At 38.2% G+C, this 13,179-nt stretch overlaps 1 long non-coding RNA gene across 1 annotated transcript; it reads right to left on the bottom strand.

Moving 5' to 3' along the window:
* Positions 1–12,426: 12,426 nt before the first annotated feature.
* On the bottom strand, positions 12,427–12,696 carry LOC121990193. Its single transcript, XR_006114497.1, has 2 exons — positions 12,583–12,696; positions 12,427–12,478 (listed from the first exon to the last, which is right to left on the bottom strand). It is a non-coding gene; the product is annotated as an uncharacterized LOC121990193 (long non-coding RNA).
* Between the last annotated feature and the right edge of the window lie 483 nt (positions 12,697–13,179).

Here is a 13,179-nt window from a genome sequence, read left to right as displayed (position 1 = left end):
ATGATGAGAGAGAAAGTGTGATAAGAAAGAATAAGAGAGAGGAAGTGTGATGAGAGAAAATGAGAAAAGAGAGTGTGATAGGAGAGAGCATGATGAGAGAAGATGAGAGAGAAAATATGATGTGAGAGAAAGTATGACGGGAGAGGATGAAGAGAGAGAAAATATAATGAGAAAAAATGAGGAAAGAGAGTGTGATGAGAGAGATTGAGGAGAGACAAAGTATGGTGAGAGAGAAAGTATGATGAGAGAGAATGTGTGATGAGAAAAAAAAGATAACAGTGAATGTGATGGGAGAGATTGAGGAGAGAGAAAGTATGATGAGAGAGAAAGTGTGTTGAGGAAAAAAAGAAGGGACTGTGACAAGAGAGATTGAGGAGAGAGAAAGTGTGATGAAAGCGAAAGTGTGATGAGAAAAAAAGAGAAAAGAGAGTGTGATGGGAGAGAGTGAGGAGAGAGAAAGTATGATGAGAAAAAAAAAAGAATGCGATGGAAGAGATTGAGGAGAGAGAAAGTATAATGAGAAAAAAAAGAGGAAAGAGAGTGTGGTAAGAGAGATTAAGGAGAGAGAAAATGTGTGATAAAATGATGAGAGAGAAAATATAATGAGAGAGAACAAGGAGAGAGAAGTGATATGAAAGAATAAAATAAATATATATATTTTAATATTTGATATTAAGGGAGAAAATTTTAATTTTAGGTCCAGGGTATTTTTAGAATAAGGGAATATTTTGATTGATGAAAATAGGGAAATGGTTGATTAAAGGAGAGGTACATAGAAATGAGTTATTACCGAATTTCAAAGATTCATTCCCTTATTTGTATTTCTATTCCTATAATCCAAACATTAACAATGACAATCAATGGTTCTCATTCTCATTCCCCACTCATATTCCCCTAAACCAAACGCCCCCTTAAACTTCTCTCAATGGATTTAAACTTCTAATCTTTCATCAAAATCCCTCCAAGTTTAGTTTAATTACTACTAAATGAAGAACTGTTGGATAAATACAATTTTGATGATCAATACGTTATACATTGTAACGACCCGACCCCTCGACCCTTGGGTGGCCCAACTGGAAGCCCATTTGGCGGCCCCTATCCGGTCCCTTGGGCGGCCCAACTGGCGACCCCTTATGTCATCGACCGACGACCCTCGGCTGTGCCGTTACTCACTAGGACTTCCCACCCCTGGCCAGTGGATTTTTGCCTTCCCCAGGATTCGAACTCTAGACCTCCGGGCTAAGTATTAGAGTTTATGAATCCTGGTAGCCAAGTGAGCGGCACTCACTTGGCTACCAGGATTCATAAAGTCTAGTACTTAGCCTGGAGGTCTAGATTTCGAATTCTGGGGAAGGCAAAAATCCACTAGCCAGGGGTGGGAAGTCCTAGTGAGTAACTACACGGTCGAGGGTCGTCAGTCGACGACATAAAGGGTCGCCAATTGGGCCGCCCAAGGGACTGCCAAGAGGCCGCCCAAGGGGCCACCAGTTGGGCCACCCAAGGGGTCGAGGGGCCGGGTCGTTACAATAAAAAGACGCCTTTTTATTGTAACGACCCGACCCCTCGACCCCTTGGGTGGCCATAATGGTGGCCCATTAGGCGACCCCTTGGCGGTCCCTTGGGTGGCCCCACTGGCGGTCCAACTGGCGACCCCTTATGTCGTCGACCGACGACCCTCGGCTGTGCTGTTACTCACTAGGTCTTCCCACCCCTGGCAGTGGATTTTTTGCCTTCCCCAGGATTTGAATTCTAGACCTCCAGGCTAAGTACTAGAGTTTATGAATCATGGTAGTCAAGTGAGCGCACTCACTTGGCTACCAGGATTCATAAACTCTATTACTTATCCTGGAGGTTTAGAGTTCGAATCCTGGGGAAGGCAAAAATCCACTGGCTAGGGGTGGAAAGACCTTGTGAGTAACGGCACACGCCCGAGGGTCGTCGGTCGACGACATAAGGGGTCGCTAGTTGGGCCGTCAGTGGGGCCGCCCAAGGGACTGCCAAGGGGCTGCCAAATGGGCCGCTCAAGGGGTCGAGGGGTCGAGTCGTTACATACATAATATTCCTTTTTTCACATCAAATTGCAATAATAACCAAACAAACTATTTTACTTCATTTTTTTATAAAGGAAATGTTATATGCATTGATCACCCAGATATCCTCGACATTTAGTTGTAGAAGCTAAATCCATTCTACTGATCATGTCTAACCTCTCCTCTCTAGCTTCTAATAATAATTACTTTAGCCTTTTTGATCAGCTACATCAAGTCCTCCACATCTCAAGCTAAGAAGCCCTCGGGGTAGGGTGTTATGGTTAGATGCATCAGTGATAAATCAGAGATTTAGAGTTTGACACTCAGCTGAGGCGTATTATTAAGAATTTTTCTCCTTAATAGGTAACAGACATAAGAAATTGGATGTCAGGATGAGCCTCAATGTACTGAAGGTACTTCCCCGATTTACCCTAACGATAGATGTGAAATTTCTATAGGGCCAGATCGATTGTCCGAGATTCAATATTACCTGATTTGATTATTCATTTTTTTTATGACGTCAAAGAAGATCCATTAGGTCGAGTGACATAGGCTTGATTAATTCCTTTACACATTGTGCCAAATCTAACAAGACACGTACAACTTAGCAGACATCATGCCAAGCACGATCCATAACATCATCATTGGTGACCCAACATGAACTCAAACTCGATGTTCTAGTTGGCATGTGCCTATATTAGTCAGATAGGCTCAAACCTGATATAAGCCATAAACCAAAGTAGCTCCTCTCTTCTTTTCTATTTTAGTTGTGAATAATGCAAGTTCATGTCGTGTCGAATACAAGTTCATGTTTGTTCAATACACATAAATTTAATTAATTGAACAAGCTTGAACAACTCTTTAAACTAAATAAACAGACTTGAATAAATATGTGTTTAGCTCATTAAAGTTCATGAATAATATTCATCAATAAACTCTAATTAACATGCTAAATAAACAAAGAAACTTTTAAAATGAATAAAATAAGTATGTATTATCAATGTTAATAACCAATCAAACAAACCTAAAATGTAAAAGTTTCAAACAATTAAAAAAACTTTAATTGCGAGCTTTATAACATTTAAACGAACCAAACTTAAGCTCATAAACACTATACCAAACCAAGTCAAGCTTTAACAAGCATTTTAATAGTTTGGTTCATTTTAGGCTCGGTTTGGTTTGACTCAGTTACCTTACAAATAAGCTTGAACACTATAAAACTTGACTCGGCTTAACTCGTTTATAACCCTAACAATAGACTTAATTTACACTTCTATATCTAACTCTTTGTCTCTAGCAATTTCGTTCTCCTCACTTAGGCTAACTTGATTTTATTTTTACAAATTTACAACCAAGAGAAAAAAAAAAACAAACATGATGTGGCTGATAGGAAAACCAACACGTGGCAGAACCAAGTCAAAGGTTAAGTCAATGGGTCAAAAGTCAAGTAGAAGTGGAAGTTAAAGTGGTCACCCGACTCCTCCTATATGGTCACTCGACCCGACTCCCCCTATTTGGCCATCCGACTCCTCCTACTTGGTCACTATACATCTCCGATTTGGTTCAATAGATTCCTTCAACTCGGTCATCCGACTTCTCTGACTCGATTCACCATACTCCTTCAGTTCGGCGTCCACATCTTTGACCTTTCCCTAACCCCTATGCTGACTTGAGTGTCGTAATGGTCATGTCTGTTGGTGTCGCGGGGGCCGGCAAGAGGAGGGTGAATTGCCTGCAATCAAAATTTATACCCTCCTCAAACTTTCAACTCTAAAATAAAAGCAACACTAATAATTAAAGTAATTAACAGAAAAGAAAAGAGATACGACTCAGTTATTTGACTTGGTTACAACCGAGACGGTTGTTAATCCAAGGCGTGGAAAGGCGCACTAAAAGAGTCTCCTTCTTTGAAGGCAAAGAAGCCTTTTACACTTTAAGAGCACAGAGGTTGCTTAGAAAAGAATTATAGAGTTGATGATTTTTTGTTTTGCCATTGTTCTATTCGAGACCCCTTTATATAGGGGTTCCAAAACTCATCTAGAGCCCCTGATCTTCAGGATCAGGGTTTGACTTCGAGAGGGGGATCGGTCGACCGATCCCCAAGTTCGGTCGACCGAACCTGTGTACTTTCCCAGCTTCCCGTCTGGATGTAGCCTTTGTGGATCGAGCTTAGGTTCGATTGACCAATCCTTGTATTCGGTCGACCGATCAGCCAACGGTCTCTGCTCGATCTGACCCAATCAACTCGCTTCGACCAAGTCTGTGATTATCTTCGGTTCGGTCGATCGATCAGAGGGTTCGGTCGACCGATCAGCCATTGGTTGCTGACGTGTCTCCAACGGCTGCTTCTGATGAAAGGGGTTCGGTTGATCGATCAGAGGGTTTAGTCGACCGAAGACTTTTCAAGTCAATTTCCCGGTTGATTTGCTCTGGTTCTGCTTGCTTGGGTGATTTCGGACATCCGGAATAGGGCTCACCCGAAACCAGTTCCCGGCCTTCTCCTCGAGCAGTCTTCCATCCTGACTTTACGTCCCTCGAATGTCGCGCATGTTCTTCACGCCCACCGGTGTACTCTTCCACATCTCTCTCGTCCTTCGAACGCATCGAGCCCGTCGGCTCCCTTCCCATGCCTCCTTCTCGCTAGATGCGTCTTTCGCTCGACTTCTTGCGCTCCTAAATTTCTGCACACTTAGACACAGGGATCAGACAAACAGGACCTAACCTAAACTTGGTTGATCACATCAAAACAACCACGGGGTCCAACAATCTCCCCTTTTTGATGTGCATCAACCCAAGTTTAAGTTAGGATAAAAACAAACAAATAGTAATTTTAAGAAAATTACTAAACTAACATTTTAAGCACAAAAATGAAAAAATATGCAACATAAGTTAGAAGGGAAAAAATATTAAAAGTTTAATTTTTCCTAACTCCCCCTAAACTTGTTACTAAACTCTCCCCCTTTGATCACAGGAAAAACGGGATAAAAATAATTTTCTAAGTCATTTTGAAAAAATTTGCTAAGTGAAAATTTAATATTATTTTTTAAAAAAAACTTAGCTTAGATAATTTTAACAAATCTAATTACAGAAAAGATCTTTAAAAAATGAGAATTTTTCTAAGTAAAAATTTCAAGAAACAAAAATAATTTTTGGAGAATTTCAAAGGAAATGTTTAAACTTTTCAAAGAATTATTTAATTCTAATTTTAATGCTTTTATCAGAAAGTTAATTAAACATTTTATTTCGATATTTTGGCTTCCAGGTCGTGGCGAGGCACTAGACCTTCTTGGTTATTGGAGCAACAACCACTTCCTTAGACAAAGCTTCCATAAAGAAACTCATTGTTTAATTTTCTCACTGTAAGTTTTTAACTAAAAGAAAATTTTAAACTAGCAAAGATTTTGGAACCCAGTAAAGGTTCCTTCCTACAGGGTTGGTCAAAAACTTAGTGGATACATATCCTTTAGGTATTCTTCTAAGTTGACCTTGATGTTTTCTTATATACCAGTTTAATTTTCCATAAACATTAATTTTTTATTTTTGAAAAGCATTAGTTTTTAAACATGCATTTTCAGTTTTGAGTTTTTCGATTTCCAAATTTAATTTCTTATTTTCTAAATTCAAAGTTTCTAACATTGTTTTTAAATTGGCAATTTCTTTTTCTGATTTGACTAAGTCTTTAGTAAGAACTTTGATAAACTTAAAAGACTGAGAAGGAGTGAGATCACGTACCTTACTTACCTCACTTGGTGATGCTCCCCCTTCATCGTAGCTTTCTTCTTCTGATTCTCCCCCTTGATCAATGCTCATCTCTGAGTCTGAGTCACCTTCGAAGAGATGGTTGGCCACCAGTGCTAGTCCCGAGAAAGCTTCGGCTTCGTCTTCTGACTCGGAGGATGAAGAATCATCCCATGTAGCCTTCAGACTCTTGCGTGTTGTGGACGTTGGTTTTTGAGGCTTCTCTTTGTTCTTTTTCTTCAGTTTGGGGCAGTCATCCTTGATGTGCCCTTCCTCATTGTAGTTGTAGCATCGAACCGTCCTTCTATTGCGTTGATGCTTCCTCGACTGTGATATAAATTTGTTAGATTTAAGAAATTTATTAAAACGTCTTACCAGTAGCGCCGCTTCGGTTTCGTCGATCGATGCTTCAGAGTCGAGATCGTCCTTTTTGGCTTGTAGGGCAATGTTGAAGTTCAACTTCTCTATTGGTTTCTCTGCAAGTCGAGACTCGTGAAGTTCGAAGGTAGAAAATAAATTTTCTAAGCTACTTACCTCAAAGATCTTAGAGATGTAGTATGCATCTACTAAGGACGCCCAGTCTGGAGTTCTGGGGAAGACGTTGAGCGCGTATTGGATGGAATCCCGGTTCATTACTTATTCTCCAAGGTTGCTTAGTTGAGTTATTAACTCCTTAATCCTTGCTTAGAGTTGCACTACACTACAAGAAAATTGGGATTCTACAACACTTAAACGACAACACTTTTTATAAAAAGCGTTGTCTATTTTTTTTAACAACGCTTTTAGTGAAAAGCGTTGTCTATTCCATTATTTTCTTATTAATAGACATCGCTTTTCTAAAAACCATTGTCTATTAGTGATTTTTACGGGTCAAAGACAACGCTTCGTAAAAAGTGTTATCTATTAGACTTTTTTTTAGTGTCTACGACAACGTTTTATAAAAAGTGTTGTCTATAGTTAAATTCTCATCTAAATCTTGATTAATACAAACCGTTGGATCTAGGTAAGGAGTAGAAAACCCGAACCCTTCTCCCAACTCCTATCTTCCGATCGTTTTTGATCTCGAACCCTTCTCCCAACTCCTCATCTCACGCGGCCTTCTCCATCCAACTCCTCTCTGGCAAACCCCTCTCTGGCGAACCCCTCCCCGCGAACCACTCCTCCGAACTCCTCTCCGTCAAGACCACACCGTCGTTAAGCGACAGATCCCAGTGCTGAGGCGATCGACCACAACAGATCGACCCATCTCTTCGCCTCCTTCGCCCCCACAGCAGATCCAGTTGTCTTCTGGTATGCTACTGTAACCCCAATGATTCCTTGTCCTAGTACCTTTTAAGTTGTTCCTCCAAGTCTTGAAACTCCTTGTGAGAGTGATTTCATCTAGTATGCTACTGTAACCCCAATGACGCTAAGGCAGTGTGCTTTCGGTAGCTTCCTTGTGAGAATTTGAGACCTTTTGTGAAATTTTGAGATCTTTCTCAAGCTCCCTTCTTTGGTCTTGTTTCTTTTTCCTTGTTGTTGTCCTTTGTCTTGCCATTGCATTCGAGTCCCAAATCAGCATTCAGTAGCCTCCAAGAAGTCAAAATACCAATTGTAATTTCACCCAAAAAACAAAATCATTCTCTTTCATTAAATCCATCTTCTAATCCATGCTAATCATATAATAATTGCATCCAAGAAGTCAAACTTCATTCTCTAGCTGTTTAGATTTTCATCACAAGTGAAAAACTCAATTTTCCCTTATCTTTACAAAATATTAACCACCTACTTCTGTTGGGAGATATAAATATCTCCACTGCATTAGCAAACTTATGTCTAGAAAACATAATTCATAAATATCTGCTGTTGTTTGCTGTTTTCTTTTGTTGTTGATATTCTAAAATATTTGTAATTAATATCTGTTGTTATTTTTATTTTTGTTTTTTGTTATGTACCTTTCCTTTGTTATATGTTGTTTTAAAACTTGTGTTTGTGTTAATATTTTGTATATTATTTACAACTATTTTGAAGGTGTTAGCTCATTGTTGGTTATTTAGTTGTTACAAGAATGGACAAAGAATGGATGTCAAAGGATATACTATCACGTGAATATGAGTTTGGAGAAGAGTCTTTCTTGCAATTTGCAATGACAAATGCTAATGATCGTAATGCAATTACCTTGCCCATGTACAAAATGTGGTAATTTAAAGAAGAGAAATGTACAAACTATCAGAGAACATATGTATTGTAATGGTATAGATTTAACATATCATACATGGATATGGCACGGTGAAAGAGCTACGATAGGGAACTCAAAGAATGATAGTGATCAAGTAGGGACAGATGAACAAAAATATGTTGCTGAGGACCCAATAGATATGGTACATGCTGCATTTGATAGTTATGTCGAGAATCCAACCCAGTTCAATAAGCTACTTGAAGATGTCGAGAAACCTTTATATTCTGGATGCACTAAATTTACAATGTTATATGCAGTTGTGAAATTATTCAACTTGAAGGCCAAATATAGTTGGAGTGATAAAAGTTTCACTGACTTACTTAGTTTGTTAAGAGAAATCCTTCCAGACGACAATGAATTGCCTTTATCTTCTTATGATGCAAAGAAAAGCTTATGTGCATTAGGGATGGATTATGTGAAAATTCATGCTTGCCCTAATGATTGTATCTTATATCGGAAGGAGTATGAGGATTTTATCAATTGCCCTACTTGCGGGATGTCAAGGTGGAAGTTGGACCAAACAAATACGATAAAGGAAGGAGTTCCTGCAAAGGTTCTATGGTACTTCCCCCCTATTCCAAGATTTCAAAGAATGTTTTGAAATAAGGAGATATCCAAGGAGTTGACTTGGCATGCTGATAAAAGACTTCGTGATGGATACTTACGTCATCCAGCTGATGCACCATCTTGGAAAATAGTTGATCACAAGTGGCCAGATTTTGCTACTGAGGTAAGAAATCTTAGATTGGCCATATCAGCTGACGGGATGAATCCCCATGGTTCGATGAGTTCTGCATATAGTTGTTGGCCAGTTTTAATGATCACTTATAATCTTCCTCCATGGTTGTGTATGAAGAGAAAATTTATGATGCTCACATTGTTGATATCTGGTCCCAAACAACTGGGAAACGATATTGATGTTTACTTAGCACCTCTAATTGATGATTAAAATGCTTATGGGATATAGGCGTTGAAACATATGATGCATATCGACAAGAAACTTTCTCGCTTAGAGCTGTCTTACTATGGACTATTAATGACTTCCCTGCATATGGGAACATGTCAGGATGTATTGTAAAAGGATATCATGCATGCCCTATTTGTGGTGAAGAAACCTATTCACAAAGGTTGAAGCATAGTAGGAAAATGTCATATACAGGCCATAGAAGGTTTCTACCTGCAACTCATCCTTATCGAAGGCAAAGGAAGGCATTTAATGGAAACCAAGAGTTTACCCCTGCACCAAAACCATTGAGTGGCGATGAAGTTTTTGAAAGAGTTGAAAGAATTAATTGTCATTGGGGAAAAATCAGTGGGAATATTCAGTCGAAGAAGGATGATGTAAAATCATGCTGGAAAAAGAAATCAATATTCTTTGAACTTCAGTATTGGAAACATCTACACATTCGACATGTTCTTGATTTGATGCATATTGAAAAGAACGTCTGTGAAAATCTCATTGGTACGTTACTTGATATTCCAGGAAAAACAAAGAATGGAGTAGCATCGAGATTAGACCTTTTGGAAATGAATGTGAGGATAGATTTGGCACCAAGGATGGGGGAGAAGAGAATGTTTTTGCCAGCAGCCTGTTATACACTTAGTAAGGATGAGAAAAGAAAGATTTTGAAATCTTTGTTTGAAATACAACTTCCGACATGTTACTCATCCAATTTTAAAAATCTTGTGTCGATGAAAGATTTGAAACTTATTGGCCTTAAGTCACATGACTACCACACTTTAATGCAACAATTGCTTCCAGTGGTCATCCGTGGTGTCTTGCCCAAACATGTTAGACACACTATCACTCGCTTGTGTTTATTCTTCAATTGGTTATGCAATAAAGTGATAGATGTCTCAAAGTTGGATGATATGAAAAGAGAGATTGTGACGATATTATGTTTACTTGAAAAGTATTTTCCCCCATCATTTTTTGATATAATGATTCATCTAACTGTTCATCTTGTATGAGAGGTGAAATTATGTGGACCAGTTTGATATAGTTATATGTACCCATTTGAAAGATACATGAAGATTTTGAAAGGTTATGTGCGAAATCGCAATCGGCCTGAAGGCTGTATAGCTGAATGTTATATTTCTGAAGAAGCTGTTAAATTTTGCTCAAATTATCTTTGTAGTATTCACACAATTTGGATCCCATTAAGTCATCGACAAATAGAACTTACTAAGCCATTATCGGGTGATGTGGTGCACTCCACTAGTCACGATGAGTTGCAGCAAGCACATCGTTACGTATTGGCAAATGATGCGGAGATTGATTTCTATATTGAGTTATTTCTCCAACTTATTAATACTTTCATTTGGTTAGCTTAAATTCTTTTGGTTTATTTATTCCTAATAATTTTATTAGGGAACACATGGCATATTTGAATGCAAGATTTCGTCAAAGGGCTAAGTCCAAGAAGTGGTTACAAGATGAGCATAACCGAATGTTTGCTACTTGGTTACATGATTGTGTAAGTTCCTTTAATACTACATTAATTATCATATTTATGCATAATTAACAATTTATCACTTAAAAAATATAGGTTGCACGTGTAGACCCTTCCACTCATCAAGTATCAGAAAGATTGAAATGGATTGCGCGTGGACCTAACAAGCAAATCTTAAAGTACTCTAGTTATTTGATTGATGGAGTTACTTTGCTACAAAAGAGCGTGATGATATATGAGTTGTACAAAACTCCGGAGTCAGCTTAGTCGCAAAGACAATACAAATTGCTAGTGCAAAGGATAAAAAACCTATTATGTCAGATATGATTTTTTATGGAGTTATAGAAGAAATATGGGTAGTTGATTACGCCAAATTTCAAATTCCAATGTTCAAATGTAATTGGGTGGAGAATAATAATGGTATTAAAGTTGATGATCTTGGTTTCACATTGGTAAACCTCAATCGAATTGGATTCAAATCTAACTCTTTTATCTTGCACTACAACAAAAACTCTCATAGACATCGATTTTCCACCGATGTCTATTACATTTTCGACCGATGTCTATGAAGGCGATGTAAAAGGTCTGTCATTTTAGACATCGTGTTAAACAGGTGTAGTATCACTTAACGACATCGGGTGTAAAACCGATGTAATATTATATGTTAATAACACCAGTTTTGGCAGCGGTATACGACCGATGTAATATTAGTTAATGACACCAGTTTTACAGTAGTGGAAAATTGATGTAATATCAGATTGTTTAACGACACAAATTCAATTTTTGAAATAGTGAAAAACCAATATTATCACCAAGCAAATAATAAAATTAAGTTAATATTATTAATTCACTAAGAAAATCACAAATAAAAATGCACCGATGTATCTTAACACACCAAGTCAATATCCATATAACCAACACATAAATATTCTTCTTACAACATAAAAAGATAATAGGTATTGTGAACATCAAGTCAGTATCCACAAATTACACATAACTATTCTTCTTACAACATCAAAAGGTAATAGATAGTACACAAATATTCTTCTTACCGGTGCCAACGTTATCCTTCTTGCTCTGTGCAGTTATTTGATCTCATTGATTCCAGAAATCACTTACAACACTTTGAGTCTTGTCAGATTGCTGATACTTTGAGGAACTGGTCCAATCAAATTATTGTGGTCTAGCCATCTGAGAAAAGCGCAAGAAAGATATAAACAAACAGTTTGATGAAAAGGAAATTAATAGCAAGCACTCACAAAACTTCGAGTTTCTGAAGAAGTCCAATTGATTCTGGAATAACCCCAGAAAAGTTATTGTTGTCAAGCAGTCTAAATGCAAACAACAAGTTAGTATGCAGAGAGCCTATTACAAGGAAGCTTCAGGTGGCAATAGAGTTGATATATCTTACATATGTTTAACATTCATGCTAGAGCTGAAAAGGCTCAGTGGAATTGGACCTGAGAGATGATTCTTGTTCAAGTGTCTGATAAGAACATATTTCATTATCGTTAATTCTTCACCGCGTAAGTTTTTTATTTGATCATGCATGGAAAACTGAGGTGATTGTTTGCCAGGGCTAGCCATACGAGGTCGGCGAGCCTACCCAGGGATGCAGGTATTCTACCAGTAAAATGGTTTGCATTTAATGATCTGTGACACAGGTTGAGGTGGGAATCATTAGACTCTTGTTCCTCAGTTAGCAAAAATAGTAAGACAGTGGAAATTACATCCTTACAAGGTCTGGAGCTGGGATAGATTGCCTAGTTCAACAGGAATCCACTAAACTTGCAACCAATCAGTATCCTGAGAAGCAGTAAAAAATGTTGATCAAGCCATAGTTTGATTTTTTTTTTTTGTGTTACGAGAAAAAGCGTTATAGTAAATATGGGTAAAAATAGATAACAAAAGTAACATCATGAGCCGATGATAAAGCAACTTACCATCCTCGCCAACAGTGGCATTGCCTAGATCACCAGCATGTCGGTTTTCATCTTCAGGAGCACCATGTTCCTTTCCAGCAGGATTAAAATGAGGCCCTGCAGTATACAAGAGTATGAGTACATAATCAGTAATTTAATACTTTCAATCAGAAACTTGCAACTCAGTAGATCACCATGAAGGAAAAGGTAAATAATTTTACCAGTTGACATGCATCCATTGGTGGTGTCTCCAAGAGCATGCACATGGAAGCCATGAAGCCCAGGCTTGAGGCCAGTGATGGATCCGGTGACGGTGGTTGACCTATCACAGAGATTTACATCCCAAAATCAGATCAGATCACAAATTCACAGAAAAATCAAAATGGTTGAAGTTGAAACCCTAGATCTGAAAGGAATTTAGCATTCCACAAGTAGTATTTCAAGAGATTTCTCACCATCTCCTTCCTGGACGAAGTAAATTGTGCCCTTAACACCCTCACTGTTACCCAAGACAACAACAGCCTTCACCATTTCCTTAGGTGTTCTACACAGCAGACATCAAACACACGGTTAAAGACATCATTAAATGTCTCAAAATAAGTAGCATCGCCACTAGATGAGAAATAATCGATCTCGTCTTCCAGATATAAAAAGAAAAGCAACTCAACAATTGCCAGACTAAACACTAAACAAATACCATCAAACTCGAGACGAATTCAGCTCTCGCTCCATCATAGATAGAGAACCCATCAAATCTCAGTAGAAAACTCCACTTTTTCTTCACCAAATCAAATCAAAGCAGCCGCATAAGTTAAAAT

This window comes from Zingiber officinale, chromosome 6B, assembly GCF_018446385.1.
Source record: "Zingiber officinale cultivar Zhangliang chromosome 6B, Zo_v1.1, whole genome shotgun sequence".
Taxonomy (NCBI): domain Eukaryota; kingdom Viridiplantae; phylum Streptophyta; class Magnoliopsida; order Zingiberales; family Zingiberaceae; genus Zingiber; species Zingiber officinale.
The sequence above is the reverse complement of the archived record's forward strand: the minus strand, read 5'-3'. Positions and strand labels throughout refer to the sequence as shown.